The sequence below is a fragment of the Neofelis nebulosa genome, chromosome 5 (genome assembly GCF_028018385.1).
Source record: "Neofelis nebulosa isolate mNeoNeb1 chromosome 5, mNeoNeb1.pri, whole genome shotgun sequence".
Taxonomy (NCBI): domain Eukaryota; kingdom Metazoa; phylum Chordata; class Mammalia; order Carnivora; family Felidae; genus Neofelis; species Neofelis nebulosa.
The window spans coordinates 88558225-88575813 of record NC_080786.1 but is presented as its reverse complement, the minus strand read 5'-3'; the positions used below and the strand labels follow the sequence as shown (position 1 = coordinate 88575813).

Genomic DNA, 17589 nt, shown 5'->3' with positions numbered 1-17589 from the left:
CCAACAGAAAATTTGAAAAACGCAGGAGAGAAACGGGGGGGGGGGGGGGGGCTGTCAATTAGCATTCGGCGGTCCCCACTGACAGGCAGACACTTGTTGGCCGCCAAGAAGCCACTCACAAAGTTCGCCATCTCGCTGCGCCGCGGGCCCCGACCCGGAAGACGGGCGTCTGGGAGGCCCCGCCGCCCGCCGAGGCACCCCGGCAGGCAAAGCCCCGGCTTCTCGGCGCTCCTCCGCCGCCTCCCTGCACACGGGCGCACTCACGCACGCGCGCGCACACTCACACGTACACACACAACAAAAGGAAGCCTTGCGAGCCGCGTGCGGAGGTCCGCTGGGGGCGCTCCAGAAAGCTCCTCCTCCCGGCCCCCACCGCACAGCCCGCGCGGCCTGCTCACTTACTGAAGCGCCCTGGGAGAGGCCCGGTAGTGCGGAGCGCCGCGCCGGTGGCCCTCCCGGCTGTGCTCTGCCGTGGCGGCTCTTGGGCCCAGCACGGCGCAGCCCCTCGCCTCCGCTGCGTCCGCCCCCCGGCCGAGCGCAGACAAAACCCCGCCAGTGCGGGGATCGGATCCGGGCCTGGGTTCCCGACTGCCCCGGCTTCTCAAGAAAGGTAACTCTTCCGCCTAACTGTCCCCACCCCTACAGACGGAGGGACGTTTAAGCCCCCTACATTACCGAACCACTATTCAAAAGTAGTATCCAACAAAGCACTCCTCACGATGAGAAATCTTTCAGTAACCTCTTCCTTAACCCCTCCACGTACTGTTTCTCCACTCGTTGCAGTTGTCCCTTGCCTTCCTGTTTTTATTTTTTTTTTTTTTTATTTTTTCATTTTTTATTTATTTTTTTTTTTTTGGGACAGAGAGAGACAGAGCATGAACGGGGGAGGGGCAGAGAGAGAGGGAGACACAGAATCGGAAACAGGCTCCAGGCTCCGAGCCATCAGCCCAGAGCCTGACGCGGGGCTCGAACTCACGGACCGCGAGATCGTGACCTGGCTGAAGTCGGACGCTTAACCGACTGCGCCACCCAGGCGCCCCGCCTTCCTGTTTTTAACCTAAGAGCTGTATTCCCCTCAAAAAATAACCTCCCCTAAACCATCTCTCCAATTTTACTCTTGAATTTACTTTTGTAATATCAAGCTTCCTCATAAATTACATCTCCCACTTACCTATTCAAAACCTCTCCACAGCTAACTTACAATTTTGATCAGCTCCCACCAAATCAACTCACCTTTCTCAAAACTGCATTTTGTGTTCCCTCATTTCCTCCAAACTAACACTCTCCAACTTAACACACAAATTTGCCCCAAATTGCCCTCAAATTTTGTGAACCTATTCCAGAATGGCCACCACAGTCACTAAAAAATTCATTTCCCAAGCACACTCCCAATAATTTGACAATGATCTTTCCAAATATTCTCTACTGATTCACTGGAATCACTCATAACTCAAGACTACCATGCCCATTTCCCTAAAGACTCTAATTATAGAGCCTATTCAAATTAACACAGTATGTGTCATTAAATGTGTACATGTTGACAAACACACATATATGGGACCCTGCAAAACATCAAGTATGTATTTCATTCTAGCCATTATAAATGGGCTTTTCTCAAATTTACAAGGAAAACTCCTTAAGCCAACCAAGATTTTCAGGTATCCAACCCCTATCTTGTAAAGTCACTTATCTGTTAAATTAATATAATTACCATTAAACATTCTCTGTTTCCACTACAGTAATGCCCAACACCTTCCTTAAGATGTCCACCATCAATCAGTCTAACCCACACCACCCACTTGCCAAGGCCTAGCTATGTCTGAGGTATGTCCTGGAAACAACTCTAGACCAAATCAGGCAGCTTACAGCAGAAAAGTAAGATGGGCAAAATGACCTCCCTGAACCCTGTTAGGCCTTTTTAAAGCTCTGGGTCTCCACAGGTCCTTCATTACTAAGTTTGGTGACTGACTAAATGTAGAAGGGAGGGTGGGAAACGTAATGAATGACCTGGGGCTGCATTCTGGAAGTAATCCTGAAGCAAAGCTGCACCTGGGTCAAACACCAATAATGCCTATTTTATGTCTTGTCATATTCTTCTCACTGCCGCTAAATATGCTCTCTCTGAAACATGGAGTAACATCAAAAACCCTGCTCTAGGGGCACCTGGGTGGCTTAGTCGGTTGAGCGTCCGACTTCGGCTCAGGTCACGATCTCGCAGTCCGTGAGTTCGAGCCCCGCATCGGGCTCTGTGCTGACTGCTCAGAGCCTGGAGCCTGTTTCAGATTCTGTGTCTCCCTCTCTCTCTGACCCTCCCCCATTCATGCTCTGTCTCTCTCTGTCTCAAAAATAAATAAACGTTAAAAAAAAATTAAAAAAAAAAAAAAAACCCTGCTCTAAACAGGGAAGATCAGAAAGTATTCTTTGTTCAGAGGATGACCATGTGAATTAATCATGTAAGGAATGTAATGCAAATACAAAGGGTCTGAAGGATACCAGCACTGGACTGGTAATAGTTTAAAATGTCAGCTTCCAGGACCACAGCAAGGCACTGAGAGAGAATCTCAAAAACCAGTCAGGTAAGCACCTGAGAGTCAAGCCTTTGATAATACAAAGGAAAAATTGACAGACAATAAAGACTGACAAAAATGAATACAACTGCAGAACTGGACAAGCAAAAGTTTGAGAGCAAAGCCAAAGCATTAGAGGCCTGGTCTAGGTCTTAAGTATCACCAATGGAAGATGATGAAGGTTTCAAGCACTGAGATTAAAAACAAACAAACAAAAAAAAAAAATCAAAAGGGGAACCTGGTGGTTCATTCAGTTAAGCATCCAACTCCTGATTTCTCAGCTCAGGTCATGATTTGTGGGACTGAACCCTGTGTCGGGCTCTGCTCGGACAGCCCGAAGCCTGCTTGGGATTCTCTCTCTCTTTCCCTCTCTATGCCCGCCAACTGTTGGCACGCTCACTCTCAAAAATAAATAAAATCTTAAAATAAATAATAAATAAATAAATAAGTAGTAATGTTAAACTATATTTTGGTTTTGGAGTTGGCAATATAGCTCCTTTAGACATCTTCAATAAATAATAAATAACTACAAACAAGACAGTGTATGTATTTAGAACTATATTTCTGGGGCTCATCTCTATATAGATATTTTCTCATCTATATAGAAAACAAAGCAGCCACCCTAAGAACAATAAGAAATTTGGAGATAAAAGTCACTATAGACAAAACAACAACAGCAGCAACAACAACAAAACTATAGAGGCCATTTTAGACGGCTTAGGATGTCTCCTTCCTAACATCCACCCATTCTTTCTACTTTTTACCTGAACCTCTCTATCTATACAAATTATCACCACACAGTTTCTGCAAACAAAGACTGATATGGTTTTGAGGAACTCAAGTAGAGTTCAAAAGATCTCAATACCTCTATTATTATGCTATTTTTAAAAATACTCACGCATATGCACTATTATCTTTATAAGACCATGGGTGGCAAGGACTGTCCTTATATGCACAAAGAAAGAACAGGCTCCTGGCATTATTTCCTAGATAGAGTTATGTTTTCCCCCTATTTTCTCTGCTGCAACAGACTTACTCTCCTTTTCATCTTATTCAGATTCAGGCCAAGCCCAATCTCCTCATTCATTTCTGTTCTACCCATTTACTAGCTTCTATCAGTTTATCCATGTTCTACTGTCAACAAACTACCCTGTGTCTTTTGCCTTTCATATTAGTATACCTCCACCTTACCTTTTTTTCCCTTGCACATGAAAGGCTACGATTTTGCAAGTATAATTTATTTCTAAAGAAATTTAAAGAACTGGTGAATGTAACAAATCTATTTATCTCCATCCCCACACCACAAGTCAGATATTATCATCTCTTGCCTGGATTGTTGTGACCACCTCTGCATCTTATCTCAAGCTTGGCTTTTTCTGAACAACCTGCTTCTCTCCTGACTTAACTATCCACTCTTCTACTCCTTCAGCTTGCTAAAAGACCAACTGCTTCTTGCTCCCAAGGGCCACTCCTATCACTAAAATATCTCTTTGCAGTTTACACTACTTACTTAAACCATTCCACTTGCAACGTCTACCAAGCTCCAGAATACACTCCCATCTTCCTTCCCCAAAGACCAATTCTACTTTGTCCCACATTCAGCAATTATTCTCAGTAACTTCAACAATGATGCTGAAGTACTTTCCTGACCCTGACCCTGACCCTGACCTTCCTCAACTCTTAAAACCTTCAGCTGCACTTCAGCCACTCACACATATATAATGAAAATAGGTCATCAACTGGAAGTGCTGTACCACAAGGATTGTAAATTCAGAGACCTCCCTTTTTTTTTTTTTTTAAACCACGACTTTATTTCATACTTCTACACCTGCTCTTTACGTCCCTTTGGCTTCACTTGTCTCCCCACACAATTGAAATCTGTCCATCAGCCATTTAATACTGCCCTCTCTAGAACATCATGACCTTCTATTATATTCACCATGCACCTCCCTAATGACAGACAATCTTCACCATCTGTTTTCTTCACACCCACACACTGGGTGTTAAGTACCACCAGAAAGCTATGAAATCTTCCACAACTGATTTATTCTAAATACAACTCTCTATGTCATTGACTAATTCCAAGTCATTTTCATATTTAAGTCTATAATCCCATCAAATACTCAATAACTTCCATAAAATTCCCTCAAATCACACCTTCTCCACCTGTAATGAAATCCTCTTTACAGCTTCTAAAATGCTGTATCTTCATCCATCTGCTACTTCTTGCCTCTAGTTTTGGAAAAAGAGCTGTTCCTCCTTCTTAAAATAAACTTCTTAATACAATTCCTACCTTCAATGTTTCCATATTCTCCCAACCTACTCAGTCCTTTACCCTCATGCACTCTGGTCTCTGAACTGCTCTCCTGAAGACCAAAATAAAAACAATTCCATGTACCAAATCATATGACCCCCCACCCAAGTCCTTATCCTCTCTTTGGCAATGACACTTGAACTACCTCCTCTGGGTTATGTCACTGTACAGCAGGATTCTACTGTGGTCTCTCCAGTTGCTGCTTCTATCTCCAATGACCACTGGTCCTCTTCTCAGCCCGAATAGTGGGTATTTTCTCCAGTTCTATCCTGGAGCTTTCTACCATTCTCTCTCCACTCCCTTCAGGATCTCATCCCTTAATACTGCTTCTACATTTTCATTCCTCATATGGATATCTTCCCCCAGCTCCCAAAAATAATCTTTAAACCATCACCCTCTGCTACAATCTAATTTATTCCTTAGGAACTGGAATATATAATGATTTTTTTAACTAGACTCTTCAATTACTGCTTCAATTAACACCTCAATTATCAGTACAAAAATTTCATGCCATTAGCACCCTACCAAATCCAGAATTAGCAGCTTCAATTATCAACTCTAGGTACATATTCCCAAATCTCTATTGGACCTCCTCAGCTGAATCCAGTATTTCTAACTCTAGCTAAATAATTCCCCTTGCATAATTCCATTTGGTGCTTCACACACTGGCCATGTATCTTAAAATGAAAGTAATTATTCTTCCCCACCAAAACAGTTCTGTTAACTGATCCAATAATTTTTGTTAATGGCACTACCATTCTCAGTTACCCAAGAAAAGCCCCAAAGTTTCCCTTTTCTTTTTGCCGTCAAACCCTTCAATTCTTTCTTTAAGGTATTTCTTCTGTATATCTCTTTTCTTTGATTACCACTAACACCATCACAACTTAGACTCTCAACACTTCACACTTTTGTCAGAGCCTTCTGACTTTGTCTCCTAATCACTAGGTTCTCTCTTCATTGCAAAAACAAAACAAAAACAGGTCACCATATTTTTATTCTTAAATCACCTCATTTCCCCAGTCAAAAATCATCAATGGTTCCCCCACTGCATACTGAGTCAAATTAAAAGTCCTTAGACTTCCAGGGGTGACTGGGTGGCTCAGTCAGTTGGGCATCCAGCTCTTGATTTCGGCTCAGGTCATGATCCCAGGGTCGTGGGATCAAGCCCTGTGTAGGACTTTGCGCTGACAGTGTGAAGCCTGATTGGAATTCTCTCTCCCTCTCTCTGCCCCTCCCCTGCTTGTGCTCACTCTTCTCAAAATATATAAACTCTAAAAAAAAAAGTCCTTAGATTTCCAAAAAATAGAAACTAGCCAACAGTCCAACAATCATGAAATGAATAAATACACTGTGATATGTTCATAATGGAATCCCACAGAGCAATGAAAAAGAATAAACTACTGCTATATGCATCATGGATGAATCTCACAGACATATGTTAAGCATGAGAAACCAGACACGGATGTATGATTCCACTGATAAGAAATTCCAAAACAAACTACTCTGTTACAATAAAGATCAGAATAGTACAGCTGACCCCTGAACAACACAGAGGCTGGGGAATCCAACCTCCCTCTCACCCCATGGTCGAAAATCTGGGTGTAACTTTTGACTCCCAAAAACTTAACTACCAGTAGCCTACTGTTGACCAGAAGCCTTACTAATAGCACACTGTAGATTAACACATATTTTGTAGATTAGATGTAATATATACTGCATTCTTATAATAAAGTAAGCTTAAGAAAAGGTTATTAAGAAAATCATAAAAACACAGTACTGTACCATAATTATCAAAAAAATTCCACTTATAAGTGGATCTGCACAGTTCAAACCCATGTTGTTCAAGGGTCACTGTAGTTACTTTTGGTTGAAGGAGACATCAACTTGGAGTGACAAATGAAGGAGTCTTCTGGAGTGTTGGAAATGTCTACCTACAAAAATTCATTGACCTATAACCTTAAGATTTGAGCACTTTATCTTTTTAAAAAACCTGTTTAGTCTAGATTTTTAGATGTTTCTTCTACTTTACAGCCTTATTTCCCTCCATTCATAAGATGATCCCTAGCTAATCTAGACCATGAACCCCTAAGCACATCCAGAACTTTTCTGTTACTCGTATCACACTCTCTCTTCTTGGAATACCAATCCTCACTATCTTGCCTACTATAACCATATTTATACTTCAAGGCCTAATTTGCACACCAACTCCTCCACAAAGTCAAATCAGCCACAGTACTTCTGTCATAGACAGTCATAGACAGACAGGGACATTTCTATCCCTGGTCAAACTCCTGAAGAAAATGAACTCCATCATATATAAACATGGGTCCTTCACATTGCCTACCACAGAATCTTGAACACAGTAAGTATACAAAAATATTCCCTGAAGAAATTCTGGCAGTCCTTCAAAAGCACCCTTCAATCTCACCCCTCTTTCTCAAACCTATCCACCATGACTGTCTCTACTTGGAATTCAAATTCCCCAATTTACATATTTAATCATTAAACAAATAATTGAGGACCCACTATATGCAAGAAACTGTAACTACCTATTCTAATGTACCCCCAGTGAACTACCCCAACATGTGTTCGTTTCAGCTGTTGCCTTTTGAATCTTACCACAGCTCTAAATTCCCAGTCATCCTCCCCTCCTCTCACCATCCAATCACATCCTACCCCCTCATTTCTAATCCTGCTATCAAACTAATTCAAGCCCTTCTTAAGTTTCTCCAGTGGCCTCATAACTGAGTTTCTCTCCCCCCAATCTTACTCTACCATCACATTGCCACCAATCTATCCTGCCAAGTATAGCTATCGGCAGGTTAAGGTATTAATATACAGTCTTTGCTTCCATTCTCTACTCAGAAAAGTTCAGAAGCTATACATTAATGATACATTAACATACTTTAATCCTATGCTAATATATTTTCATCCTCAAATCTTCACCACAACCCTTGCCAAAAGGTGTTAAGAATTAAAAATTTCTTGATGGGAAAACGGAGTCTCAGAAAGGAAGTAATTCTCTCCATAATCATAGCACAGGTAAACAGAAGGGCCAAGACTAAAACCTAGCTTCTGTTTTGCTTCCTCAGCACAACACTACATCATGTCAAATACAAACTATTTAGCTTAGCTTTCAAGGCCATCCATTTTCTACTCAACCCCACTGACTCTTCCTACCTTTTATCATATTATGCCCTATTCATGAACTCCGTGTTCCAAACTAGAAGCTGTGATCAACTATTTAGTCACAAAATTAGTTTATGAGTGACAGACATCTTTTTTTCTTAGCCAAACAGAATAGAATGGAAAACACACGAGTGCATCCAACATGTAAAGGTTATGGTTATTGAAGCTTTTTGTTTTATACATACACACAAACATTCACACATGCATATATCAGGTGAGGATGTGACATGTATTTCTTACTGTGGGTCAGTTAAAAAAAAAATTAAAAACTCACTATTCCCCACATATCCATGGCTTCTCAACTCCGAGTCTTTGCTTTTGCTAATACCTCAGATTGGAATGCTCTCTTTCCATTCATTTCTATCAGCCAGAATCCTATCCATCCCTTCAAAAACTAACTAAAATGCCGCTTGCATGCCATTAAGGGTAGTCCCAGATTTTCCCCCAAATATTTTTTCTTACCTTTTAACTTCAGTAACATTTGGTTTTTCTTATGATACATTGGTCATGATGTAGTTATTTGTGCACAAGTTCAGCTCCACTACTAGAATATAAATCCCAAAGGATTTATTCCTGACTCCTCTAACAATGCTTTTGCATGTAACAAATGTTCATTATCTGTTGACTAAAGAGAATGCACCCCACCACTTTCTGAAACCTCAGTTATAAATCCACATCATAAATAATTTCTGCTACATTCTAAACTTGTCTACTCTTATCCTTCAAATTGTCTTACAATCTTCCTCCCCAAAATAACCATTTCGAGTAATCCTCTACACCTTCAATCTTCTCTTGCTGTCCTCTAAACACAACCTATCATATATCAATTATGTTTTCCTTCTTTCAGAATCATACTTTCTGTAGGATAACCTTTCCTTCTCCATCTGGTTGTCTTCCACTTTATTCCTAGTTCTCTAGCATTCATAATAATAGACCTTATGATCTTTAAACAGATTCTTTCATTTTCTCTTCAGCTAGACCTCCTCAATTATTTCAATTCATTTACAGTGTACATATTTCTGTCAGCCCCCATAAAATCCTTTGTAGAAAAAGGGCAGGTAGGGGTGCCTGGGTGGCTCAGTCTGTTAAGCGTCCAGCTTCAGCACAGGTCATGATTTTACGGTTCATGAGTTTGAACCCTGCATTGGGCTCACTGCCATCAGCAGAAAGACCACTTTGGATCCTCTGTCCCCAACTCTCTCTCAAAAATAAGTAAACATAAAAAAAAGAAAAAGAGAGTGAGAGAGAAAGAAAGAAAAAGAAAAAAGGCACGTAATGAATTGAAACAAACAGAAATAGATCATTTAGATCTTCTAAATTATCTGATACTTACTTTCTCATTCATTCATTTATTCAACAAGCATGTGTCTACTAGACATATGCCCTCAATTCTGTCTATTCTATTCTGTAATTCAGAAAGCAGCTTTGAGAAAAGCATGCAGGAAAATGCCAGGATAGCAGAGCCAAGTTGACTCATGCTCTTCACTCACAGAGACCAAGTAATTTGTGGGGTACAGGCTCATAAAAGGAAAAACTAAAAGTTACACTAGACATAGATGGAAACAGATTCCCCCCTCCCCGTTGTTCCAGGGAGCTCAAAATCTACCCAGCAAAGAATTTGAAAAGGAACAAACCAGTAGGAGTAGCTAAAATGAAATAGGCAGAAAGCATTAAGACAAAAATAGATTCAGACTCTAGGTTCATTCTAGGGCTGCAAGAGAAATCTGGAGCAATTTAGTTCCTCTCCTGAGATCCCTAAGGAATCCTTTCAAATATCTAGCTAAAGTATGGTACACTTAAATCCTTTCCCCAAACCTTAGCCAATATTCATTTCTCCATTCCCTGAACTCCTACAGCATTCACTATCCATAAAACTCATTTGCGAGCTTAATCATAAACCATCTTGTTCCCAGTAATGAAAAGTGTTTATTAACAAATTTAGCCAGAATTTATTTACATATTAAAATCAATGAGGTCCTCTTTAAAGTAGTTACCTTGGGAGGCTACCACTTACTCATTTATTCACTCCATCCATCCAACCAGTTCATGCACTTAACTAACATCTAGTGTTCAACTACCTCCAAGTGAAGTTATCACCACTCTTCAAAGTATTTCTGACTTCCTCACTGGGAGTATTTTCCAAAGTAACTCAGTTAATAAGTCAACCACAAAAATCATTCCTATATCTGTGACTAACCGAATTTAAACCAAAACTATTCTTTATTCACTCTCTTTGTTATCAACATATCTTCAGCATTTCTAAAAATCAAATCTTTCAAACTAAAAAGGTTTGTCACCAATAAGGCTATTCAGAATAACATTATGCCTCATATTGTTTGTAACTGTGCCCTTCTAAAGGGATTATGAACTCTGAGGATAGGGACCATGTTTAACCCACCTTTAAAAGCTCCATCCCCCCAGAGCACACAATAGGTACTTAATAATTAGATAAATTGTATAGAACGTGCTAGAGGCTCAGAAGGGAATTCAGAAAAGGTGATCCAAAAAAGTTCTGAACTCTACTACTGAAAACGACTACCAAAATACAAAAATTCTCACCTGGAGGTATACTTTTTTTTTTTTTTTTTTTTTTTTGAAGAGAGAGAATCTTAAGTAGGCTCCACGCTCAGGGCTCAATCCCATGACCCTGGGATCATGACCTAAACCGAAAATCAAGAGTTGGATGCTCAAACGACTGAGCCACCCAGGTACCCCTGGAGGTATACTGCTGATACTTGTTTTAAAAAATCAACTTTCTGAAATCTTACACTATTACTAAATTACTTCACAACTGTCCTTCTCCCCGTAAATGAATATAAATACTATAAATTCCTTGAGGCAAGAAATTGTACCTAACACTTTTTTATTACCATACCAAAATGAATTAAATCAGATTCTTAAAACAGCTAAAAAAATCTCTAGTCATTTAGATCTGAAGTAAGAAAACAGAAATTAAATCAGCCACCAACTCCAGATTTAAAATTTATTCAGATTAAACTAGCCTCAGATTAGAACAGAAACTTTGGTCCACCCCTTCAGTGTTTTTGCAGGATTGTTCTAGTCACATTCTAATCCATTCGGTCTTCTTCCCTTAAATCTAAAGGCTTCACCAATCAGATATCCGTTTTATCCCTCACTCTCTAAACACAATTTAGTCTACAATACTCCCATGGTGTTCAGCAATTTCACACAGTCCCACTATTATCACGACAGTGAACACTACTTTCTATCAGTCGTTCAACAGGTTATTTACTAAGCACTTAAACTGTTCTGAGTTTCCCCAAAGATTAAGATCTAGCCACCCTCTGCAAAACAAAGAGAGAATAATTCCCATAAGCAAACACAAGATTTAGCAGTATATAATCTACATGTGAATGCTTTCTTACTCAAAGATTCTCAAGAGGTAATGTTACTTAAACAAGACTTCCGAAAAGGGGAGCAAGTTCTTTCTATTCTTTCCATATCCATCATACTAACTTGGTGATGTTAAGCCCCATATACAAATTTCAAAAACCCAATATTTTATTAATCTATCCTAATATATAAGCAGCATACTTTTTCCCACCATATTTCCACCATATTAGTGACGTAAATATGCATATTTCCTTGTAACTGCCACAAATCTATCTCACCACTATAATTTTAAATCCCCTTCACATCCACTATATCCAAATGTCCTCAGAATTCTTTACCCTTTCTTCAGCCTCCCACAAAATTACCACCACCTCCATCATACCCTGACCTTCATCCTCTTCCCCCTGCGATCACACTTCCCCATCCCTCCCTCCCTCCACAAAAAAAGAAACACATTATCCACACCGATTCACTCCTTCCTAAAAACTCTTATAAGAATTGCCATAGAAGCCTGGAAAGAACAATAAGGAGTCATTTAATCCATTCCCAGAGTCCTCACTCTAAACTCTCCAGAAGACTGTCAAAGAACACTGCACAGTTGACCTGATAACTAATTCCAAGATGAATAACTATCATTGCCAAGCAACTCTTCCTCATCACTAACCAGCAACCCTTTTGCTGCAAAGATGTCTCCTACAACCTAGTTTTTCTTACAGATCCATCCATCAAACTTACCTTTACCTTCTCACCCAGTCTATTTCCAGTATAATTTTAAATGCTTTCTATTTAAGCATATTATTTAAAGATATACAGTTAATAAAAAAGCTAAAATAATAACTATCAAAGGTTTGAAAGGAGGAGAAAGGGGATAATATCAGCGACACGAATCCTTTTCATTCACAGAGGTCTTTCAACTCCTTCATAATGTCATTTTAATCAATCAAGAAATTACAGTACATGTATATTACTTGGAGACCTGAAGAAAAGCATGATACGAACTACAGAAATTAATGCTTACAAGTAGTAGCCTCTGGAAAGTGGGATTGTGATGGACAGGTGAGACGAGGGCTCACCCTTGTGAGCTTTTCATTATAAGCTCTCTCAGGACAATTTTACTTTTTAATTATGTACATGTATAATTCCATACAATTTAAAAGGGGGAAAAATAATGATGACATACTATATTTAAGTCCATTAAAGTTACAAAAATTAAAAGAAATGATAATATACAGTGCAGGTGAGGGGAAAGAAAACAGACCCTCTCATTCTGTGATGACAATAAAAATGGGTACATCCTACGATGTAATATACTGAAGCCCTTGAAAAAAGTAAATTTAAATATACTGACATTGGCTCTGGGCTGATGGCTCGGAGCCTGGAGCCTGTTTCCGATTCTGTGTCTCCCTCTCTCTCTGCCCCTCCCCCGTTCATGCTCTGTCTCTCTCTGTCCCAAAAATAAATAAAAAACGTTGAAAAAAAAAAAATTAAAAAAAAAAATAATAAATATACTGACATAAAAAGTTTTCCAAATTTAAAAAAAGTAATCCTGGCTTATTTCCATTAAAAAATTTTTTTTAATAAAAGCCCCTCTCATCTCTAATGCTAAATTCTCATCCTCCTTAGATATATTTGCTAAACGAATAAAAGACTGAATTTTCCCATCCCTCTCCCAAACTTCTTCCCCATCAATCCCTCCACCCTCTACTTCCATAAAAAGATATTTCATGCTACCCTCTCTTCATCTGAATTAATATTACAATGTTATGTGTACAGTCTTTCTTAACAATAAAAAGTGAATAATTTTCAGGCAAATCTTAAGAGTATGGTTCTAGCCTAGATTTCCCTCTTGGAAATCCAGTCTGGTGGGAGCTAGAGAAATCCAATAGGCCTTGGTTCATTTCCTGATATGAAAATGCTAATATTCCCTCTAATTTGGCTCTAGAATCATCTAGTCTCTTCAGGTTCCCCTAAACCTCAACCCAACCAGTCCTGACCTCCTTGCAACCTAAGACCAAAACAGATATTCTAGATCCTCCATTCTGCAGGCCCATACTTTGCAGACTGATGCATTTTCTTCAATACCACAATGCCTCGGTGAGAGTATACATTCAGGAACCATGAATAGCAAAAAGTCTCCCACCAGCTCCAGAGTTATGGAACCAATCCAGTCAGGCTAATTTGAGCTCCAAATGGAATCCTCAAAGAAAGGCCACTGTGCATGGACTCCCCCCACCCACCATTAATTATAACCCTGGGGTGAATAATATGGCATCAGTTCTCCTGGACCAGATAAGCTGGGCAGTGAAGAAGAAAACCGCCAAGTCCAGTAATTTCCATGCCGGCATTAGTGTTCACCCTGACTCTAGTAAATGACAGTACTTTAAATTTGCTAAAATCTAAACTCACGGCCTAGGGAATCCCTGGAGGCCAGGCGTTTTTTTTTTACCGTCTGTTTCAGAGATTCTAATATTCACTGGTGCAGGTTTAAAAGGTCTCAGATCAAACTACAGGCTAAGGTCTAATTCTCAGTGACCCCCAACCACTGCGGGACCCACACTTACCAGATGTCATCTACAGAAGAGCCCAAACAGGTTCAGAACTAGGCCATCCCGGCCCATCTGGAATAACTCTTTAGTCCTTGGGCCAACATTTATTAATTCTACTACATCTGTCTATTCTATCATGCATTCTCTTCATAGTGTCTAGTATTTAGCACTTCCTCTGGCTTCGAACGCTATCCTTTCTATTCGCGGAAACTCCTTGTATCCGTTCTTTCCTTTCCTTAGAAACGCTTCAGTTCTTTCCATAACGAAATACCTAATGTATCTGCACAATGAACACCCTCCGGACTCCTGGATACTCCTCCACGGGCACCCTCTGCATTCCTCCACCTATCCGGCATCTTTCCCTCCGGCCGCTCTCCCTGAACACACTCCCACTATGTTTCCCGCAAGGATTCCCTTTTCTCCAACCCCTGCCCTTCCCTTCCCTTCCCTTCTCCCAAAGAACACTCCGGCAGCAACACTGACTGAGGCCTGCGGTGCATAAAGCACTGCACCAGGCACGACGGACAGAGACCTGGTGTCTCTCTAGCCTTTTCACACCCACACCCAGCACCCTCCGGCCTCCCCCTGCAAACCTCCCACCTCCTTCCCTACCTCTGACACCCGCCTCAGGCCTCGGAGGCCGCCTTCTCGCCTCCGCCACCCCCGTCATTATCCTTTCTCAACCCCCCAACCCACCATCCGCGCCCTGCTTCCTCCCGTCCCCCAGCCAGCTCCTGCGCTTCGCTCGGCCTCGGCCGCTCCCCAGGCCACCCCAAGCCTCGCCACGGCTCGCTCCCCCCCCCCCTCCGGGGTCAGGCCGTTACCGCCGCGCGCTACCCCCGCGCGCCGTCGCTTCCCCCTCCCCCACCCTCCCCAGGGCCCGGGCCTGCCAGGCCCAGCGCTTTACCGCGGGCGGGCGCCGAGTCGCGCGGTCACCGACTGCAGGCGGCGGCAGCTCCAACCCTCCTAGAGGCCTTGAGAGAAGGGGAAGGGGGGAGGGGAGAGAACTTTTGCTGTGGCAGCTTCAGCAACAGCTCCCACCCCTGCGCCTTTCTCCTCTTCCTCCCCCTCCTCCTCCTCCTCTTCCTCCTTCTCTTCCTCCTCCCAGAGCAGTCGAGACGCAGACATGCCGCGGCTAGAGCGCCGCCGCGGTCGCCGCCACTGCCGGCGCGGTGGATTGTGGGAAGCCCCGCACACGGGAAGCGCTCCGCGGCGCCCTCCCTTCCTGGCCCGGGGACCAGGTTGGGACGACCCAGCGTGGCTCCGATTCCGGCGCCTGCGTGTCACTGGCCCAGCGTGGCCGGGGAAGCTGGCCCCAATCCTCAGGTTTCCCGAGCTGGGCCCGGATGAAAGCAATTCGAGAAATGTCGGCACTGAGGAAATCTCTTTGATAGGGAGTCAGCCTTCATCCATAATCCGTGCCTAGCGCCCTAAGAGGAGAGGGCTCGGGGGTCGGGTGCGTTTCAGGCCCTAGGAAAAGGAAGGGGCGGGACCTAGGTGAAGGACCTACTGACCAAAATGCCTTGGCTTTTTCATTTCTCCTCTCTTACCTGCCCTCTCTCCCGCTGCCTCCAGTCGTTGGCCTTCACCACCCGAAATGCCACCGTTTCCGGAAACGGCGCTCCAGATCCCTTGAAACCAACAAACCCTGTTAGCGTCTGCAAACTGAGAAGCAGAGTGCGAGTCTAAAGAAAGATCAGGAGATCCTGGACCCTGTTGCGCAAGGTCTTACAGGTTTTCCCCTGTCACATCACCTGGGGCCCAAACCTCACTCTTTTTGGCAAAGATTTGGTAATGATCTATATACAGAGCTAGAATTACAGTTGTGTCGTCCGTTGGAGGCCCTTTAAGTGACCTTAGCCAAATTGTGACCTCCTTAAACATGCTTTTATTCAACTAACATTTTTTAAGCACCGTGAGGTGCTTGTGCATACTGCAGTGGTTTACAATTACTCATCTTTGTGTCCCCACCCTAGCACAAGGTCAGCCGTGTAACGTAAAAGATGCTCAGTGAATGTTGAGTGATTATGAACAAGGGATGAAGCACCTTAATCACGATTTCTTCAGAACAGTCTGAAGATTTATTTAGCATCTCTCTGCAGTAAACATAACCTCTGAGGAGAGAGGGAAATGAAAGGCGTTACAATATCTATATAACCATTTCTGGTGTTCTCCTTCCCTTGTCCACGCCCACCTTCCCACCCCTTTCCAACTGAATGTTCATTTGAATACTGCTTTTTGGCAAAGCTCCAAACTCCCGCATTATGCACTTGTGATGGCACTGAGTTAGTGTCTGCAAGGTTAATGTTCCCCCAGGCATTAACGTGATGCCTGTTTAGAAATAGCTAAGGCCCAGAGGGTCAGCTTAATTTAGACACAGGTAACTAAGAAGAGCACGGATAAACCACAGCTCCACAATCAACTCTCCATGTGCTTTCTCCATTAGAAAATATAAATTTTAATAAGATGACAATGCATATTCTGAATGCTAATTGCAATAAAACAGTAATACAAGTTAGAGCATAAGACAGTTACCTGGAGGACAGCCTTCTGGCAACTTCTAGCATCTGCAATGGCATCGAATTCAGGTGTTAAAATAAAAAACACCTCTGGCAGCAAAGAAACAGACTCTTGAATATCAGGTAGTAGAAAAACTAATAACTGAAAAGAATTGAAGGACCGGTGATTCCACTCAATGGGTTGAGATTGATTGATTGATCGGTGTGCCTTTCAGCATAGTTCTCTGCTCAGCACCATAACAGGAACAATAGAGAAACAACTGTCTAACAAGGGCAGACTAAAGAGCACTAAAGAGGTAATGACAGCAGGAGAGATGATGGGGAGCAAGTTTAAGGCTTTTGTAGGTTAAACTTCTAGAAATGTTTCTCAGCCCCAATTTACTTCTCCATACTCCTCTTGCTCACCTCCGCAAACACCAGCCCTAGGCATTCAGCTTACTTTCCTTTCTTTTTTTCTAATTTTTGTTTTGAAGTAATTATAGACTCACAAGAAGTTGCAAAAATAGTAGAAAGAGTCCCATTTAGCCTTCACCGAGCTTCTCCCAGTGGTGACATCGTATAGAGTTCTAATAAGATATCAAAACCAGGAAATTGACAATGGTACATTACCTTTAACTACACTTACAGAACTTACTTAGTTTTTACCATTTGCTTTAAATCTGCATTTGTGTGTGTTTGTGTGTAGTCTTGTTCTATGTATAGATTTGTGTAACTGCCACTACAACCAAGATACAGAACTGTTCTATAACCGCAGAAGAACTCCCTTATGCTACCTTATTGTATTCATAAATTCACCTCCCCTTCTGACCCCCCTACTCCATCCCTGTCCCCTAGTAACCACTGATCTGCTTTTTATGTCTATAGTTATCTCAAGAATGTTATATAAATGGAATCCAACAGCATATAACCTTTGAGACTGAAGTTTTTACCTAAACATAATGCCCTTGAGGACCAGCCAGATTGTTGTAGGAATCAAACGTTCATTCCTTTTTGTTGCTGACTATTGCTCTGTTGTGTGTATCAGGTTGTGTTCATTCATTCCCCAGATGAGGTACAGTTGGGTTGTTTCCTATTTTTTGCTATTACAAATAAATCTGTGT

The 17589-nt window shown here is 41.9% G+C and overlaps 1 protein-coding gene across 6 annotated transcripts in view; it reads right to left on the bottom strand.

The window, feature by feature from the left end:
* The window catches only part of ZNF148 (zinc finger protein 148), a 122062-nt gene extending 107022 nt beyond the window's left edge, over positions 1–15040 (bottom strand). For 2 of the 6 annotated variants that reach the window (XM_058731079.1, XM_058731080.1), the window contains exon 1: positions 14878–15039. The gene's annotated coding sequence lies outside the window, so the exon portion shown is untranslated. Of the gene's footprint in view, positions 1–119; positions 347–13985; positions 14461–14877 lie in introns of those variants that run through there. The other 4 variants (XM_058731081.1, XM_058731084.1, XM_058731085.1 and 1 more) reach the window with 3 other exon arrangements.
* Between the last annotated feature and the right edge of the window lie 2549 nt (positions 15041–17589).